Below are 5,423 nucleotides of genomic sequence, written 5' to 3'. Positions count from 1 at the left end.
AGAAGTCTACACTCTATCTGGCTGGGGTTAAAGTTGAGGACAGTGAGGCTATTTTAGAGCAGTTCCCTTTCGAGGCTGGCTTTCTTCCGGTTCGTTACCTTGGGCTTCCTCTCCTTACGAAAAGAATGAATGTCCAAGATTACAGTCCGCTAATCTCTCGAGTAAGGAACAAGATCTCTTCCTGGACGGTGAGGCACCTTTCATTTGCTGGAAGACTTCAACTTATTGGGTCTGTTCTTTATAGCATCACTAACTTCTGGATGTCGGCATTCAGACTGCCAAGTAAGTGTATCCAAGAGATCAACAGCATATGCTCGGCTTTCCTCTGGTCAGGGCCGGTTCTTTCTATGCAAAAAGCCAAGATAGCTTGGGTAGATGTTTGTAAACCGAAGAATGAAGGAGGCCTAGGATTAAAGAATCTGTCTGATGCTAATAGAGTGACGTGTTTAAAGCTCACATGGAGAATTCTATCAGCCAGATCATCATTATGGGTGCAATGGATTTGGAAATATCTTATAAGGAAAGGTTCGTATTGGAGTGTAAATGAGAATAGTGCTCTAGGGTCTTGGATGTGGAAGAAATTGCTGAAACTAAGGCCTTTAGCTATGCAACTGTCGAGAAAGGATGTCAACAGCGGTGCTAGTACCTCTTTCTGGTTCGATAGATGGTCGCCGCTGGGGAATCTTATTGATCTAACAGAAGGAAGAGGAACAGTGGAGCTTGGTATTCCTCTAAACAGTACGGTGGAAAGGGCTATTCAGTTGTATCGGGTTAAAAGACATAGAGTCTCCACTCTCCAGCTGATAGATCAGAAAGTGGTGAAGCTAAGAAACAGAGGGCTTAGTCAAATGGAGGATATATGTTTATGCAAGAGGGAGAATGGAGAGTAAAGAGAAGGGTTTTCTACATCACAAACTTGGAACATTATCAGGGTTCATTCACCAAAAGTCCCTTGGTATAAAGGTGTTTGGTTTTCTGAAGCCACACCGAAGTTCTCTTTTCTAATATGGATGGCTATCCATAACAGACTGGCGACGGGCGACAGAGTTCTCAGATGGAATCTGCAAGCTATATCCACTTGCTGGTTATGTCAAAGGGCTACCGAAACTCGGGACCATTTGTTTTTTGATTGTGCCTATTCAAAATAAGTGTGGTTGGGTACTATAATAAATATGGCAGGGAATAGGAGATTTCATGAGTGGTCAAGTGTGGTTCAGGTTGTAGCAGATGGACTTCACGGAAGTATGCAGACTTTCTTACTCCGGTATAGTTTTCAAGCTGTTGCTTATGCTTTATGGCATGAAAGGAATGTGAGGAGAGTTGGAGAACCCTCTCTACCGGCGGCATGTCTGATTACTAGGCTGGACAAGTTGATCAGGAATAGAATTACTTCAGTAAGAAGAAAGGAGGGAATGAAGTATGATAAGGCAATGGAGAGTTGGTTTGATAGAGATTAAGGGGGATTTTGACTTTGTATAGAGTTTTTCTCATCGTTTGTATATAGAGGGAGCAGTTTCATATCTGTAACAAGTTTTTTTTGATTGAAATAAATTTAAAATTTTTTCAAAAAAAAAAAATGATAATTCTATTAGATTTTTGGAAAAGTGCAAAATTCGTCTAACACTATTATTTGTCTTGATTACTTAGATGTTATATAAAGGATGTAGCTGAAATAAAATGGATTTCGAAAAATGGTGAAAGAAAAGATGAAATTCACACTCTTGTGATGAAAAAAAATCAGTGGAAGAGATCACATATTCTACGTTGGCTAAATGTAGTTGCAAAATATTAAGGTAGGTGAAGCTAAGATAAAACTAAAAATTAGTTACTTTCCAATTATCTATCTATATCTATCTATATATATAAAAACTAGGATAAGACCCGCGCCTTGCGCGGGATTAAGTTATTATTTTTATTATATTTTGGAGAATGAAACAATAGTTTGGCTTCATTTGGATTACGGGTGTTCAACCCGGATATCGGGTTAGTTTCGGTTCGGTTCGGTTTTTTTCGGTATTTAAATTGACAAAGCACAACATTTTCTCTTTGCAAACGCTGAACACGGACCAAGAAACGTTTGCGACTGCGGCGGAGAAACTCGCTCTGACGACTATCTTAGCAGCGATGTATGGGTTTGGGAAACCCTTGCAGCTGGAGGAGATTAGAAGAAGAGCGATGAGATATAATGTTAAGGTTTCTAATTTAGACTAGTAAAGTACATTCGTCTCACTCTAATAACTTTGGTACATTCTAATTAATTAGAGTTTCTGCTAATGTATGCCTTGCTATTGCTACTCTGCAAAATACTAATCTATGAATGCTGCCATTAATCTTTGCTCAGATTCCTTATCTAACCTTTTCTTTTGTCAAAGACCTTAACTAACTTACATGGGAAAATAATAAACTTCATGCTCTAGTTTCCCTGCTTAGGAGTCGGCGCAGACATTATGAACTATGCTAACTATCTCAAACTAGCTTTGAAGAGAAAGCCGCCAGTTCATTGGATTTCTCAATTATACGCAACGCAACAAATCTGAACAATCAGTCTTGAGTCGGATGGAGGGGATATGGATCTAAGTTAGGCTGTGTGGGCCACCGAGACGCGTACACAGCATGGTTTAGATACAGGTCAAAAGCCAATATATGAGAGAAATGGTGCAACGGAACTTAACAGTTTGGCTAATGAACTTTCTCTAATATGTGTATGTTACTAGAGAGTGTTAGTCTCTGACCATGTTTCAGAGGTGACGATTTCTTATGTTGGACTTTCTGATGAATTTTTCAGAATGAGAGAGCTTCAGACATTGACAGGCAAATTTGAAAGGATATGATCTTGATGATGTTAACAACAAGTATACTATCTAAGAGTCTTTCCATATTCTGCTTAATTCTTTTTTGTATCTTCATTTTTTTTCTGTATTAGTACTATTCTGACATGTATTTTGATATCTTGGTGTAAGATGTCTAATGTTGCTGCTATCTTCCATTTGATGCTTGTAACCTTGTTACTCTTATTTGATGGAAAAAAAATCATACTTGATTGGTTTTGTTCGGTTCTTAATAAAGAACACACATTAAATGGTAACTACTCTTGGTTTGATCTTTGCCATTACAATATCTTTCTCTTACTTTGTTTCATCTTGCCATTACATAAAGAGCCCAAACAGTTAGGGCAGACTTATCCCAAGGTGGGAAGTGCCTTGACTTACAAGTAACCTCACCTTAACACTATTTATACTCTTATCTTATTATTAGATGTCCGTAATAATGGGTTTCAGGAGATAAGTATGCGGATGAAGCTGGACCTTTTTGGTTGGTTGTTTGACAATAATCCAGAACCAGCAAAACTGATGGTGATCTACCAAGACATCAAGGATTTTGCATCTTCTCTCAAAGATTGGAAAGCTAGAGATTGCAACATTCTTGTAGCACAGCCTGAACACGGACAAAGGAGACGTTACAAGTGCATACTGAACCATCTTATCACCCAAGAATGGGTTTGGACTTAGCCTATTAGGTGGAAGAGACCCTATCACTACCAATACCAAAAGAGAAGCAGAACTTCTTAGTAACAAGAAGGATACTAAGGCATGCTGATTCTATCATCTAGGGAGATTGATGAGATTTTACTTGATCATCTCATAGTATCAGATATAAGAAGAAATCTTGACATGATTAGTTTATATCTATCTATCTATATATATAAAAATATGTTGGCTCCCTCCTCTTTAGGCCACCTCAGCATCCAGCTAGGAAAGTTTTTTTCTATGGGCTTGCCACGTGTCCCATTAGGCCAAAACGCAACGTATGTATGCGTTGGGCCGTGTACTCGAGCAAGATCTAATTGAACATTTTTTCAACACCAGTGATGTTCCGCCAACGCGTTATGTCATTAATCGTCCCTTCGCATGCTCTATCTTCTGCAGACTCTTTGAAAACACCATTGAAACGATTCATTCAATTGATCTAATAAAGCTTCTTAACTACAATCCTTAACTAATACTCCAGCTCCCACTACTTCGCCTTAAATTATCCAATTCTACCGTCTTTGCGTTTCACTCCGAATTGTACATATAAATACGGATGTCTAATTCCATGACACTCACCACTGCACATTCTTCATTGTTTAAACTAAATAGTGATCTTGATAAGATCGAGGCTACACCGTCACGTCGCAGCTGATTTTCCAGATGAAGTTTGGCCGAGCTGGTGACGATTTCTTCGTTGTCTCCGGACAGAGACGGCCGCCGCTGTGGAGATCGAAGGCAGCTAGGGCACTACAGGGAATAGAGGCCGTAACCACTAGGTCGCTGCAAGAAGATGTGAAATTAGGTTTTAGTCGAAGCCGGCGTTGAAGACGGAGTGGATTGTGCGACTATGAAGAGTACCAACTATGAAGTGCTAGCTCGATGAATCCTAGGTTAGTCAAGACAGAGACCCGTGATTAAAGTTGATAACATGATGCTCTGTGACGGTGATAAACGGACATTGAAGATTGAAGGAAGGGAAGACGATAATATAACATGTTCTCTTTACTTTTTTTTTTGTTTTAGAAAATTATTTTGTTTTAGGAAATTTAAGAAAAATGCTTGAGATAAATAAATTTGTTTGAGATAAATATGAAATGTTATATATCATCTTTGGTAATTTAGATACATTGAATTCATTAAAAATAATATGAAACGTTATTTATAATTCTTCATAAACCAAGAAAGCATAAATTATTACAAAAGGATTTATAACACATCACGTTATTTATAAGGATTTATAAATAAGAAAATTGCTTTAAATAAAACGTAAACAAATCAACTTATGGGACATTTACGTCACGCATGGGTCTTATATTGTGTAAGTTCTATGAGTGAGGTAAAGCCCATTTCCTGGTTTATATCAATATGTAATATATTAGATTATGCTTGGACATTTACAACTAGATTAAACATTCCTTTTTTTTTTGGTCAAATGATTAATCTTGGAAAAATTGACATCTAAAATTTACATGCTACTTGAAGAAATAATATCTTTCATTGGGACCCCACATCATCAAGCAAAATACCATAAATTAACGCATCAATCATAATTTTTTTAAATTTTACATTTTACACTTTAGTCTTTATTCTTGAAAAAAGTTAATAAAATCACAATACATTTAAGTTTTATATTTTACACTTTAGTATTTATTGTTGATAAAAGTTAATAAAAGTCAAAATAATTTTACTACAGTACAATATAATAAAATATTATAATTAATCTAATCAATAAAATATTACATTCTAATACAAAATTACACAAAAAGAAATAAGAACAATAACTAAATCTTTAATTAAGGACTAAAATGATAATTATAAAAGTTGAAAACATATATGAAATTATATAAGATTGCATAAGATTATAAAAACTAAAAGTACAAAAATTGTATAAGA

The 5,423-nt window shown here is 36.3% G+C and overlaps 1 pseudogene; it reads left to right on the top strand.

Annotated features, from left to right (window-relative positions):
• Positions 1-3,204: 3,204 nt before the first annotated feature.
• LOC106314292 lies at positions 3,205-3,597 on the top strand (annotated as a pseudogene).
• The last annotated feature ends 1,826 nt before the right edge of the window (positions 3,598-5,423 follow it).

Source organism: Brassica oleracea, chromosome C9 (genome assembly GCF_000695525.1).
Source record: "Brassica oleracea var. oleracea cultivar TO1000 chromosome C9, BOL, whole genome shotgun sequence".
NCBI classification, from domain to species: domain Eukaryota; kingdom Viridiplantae; phylum Streptophyta; class Magnoliopsida; order Brassicales; family Brassicaceae; genus Brassica; species Brassica oleracea.
This window is presented reverse-complemented; position numbering and strand designations above follow the sequence as displayed.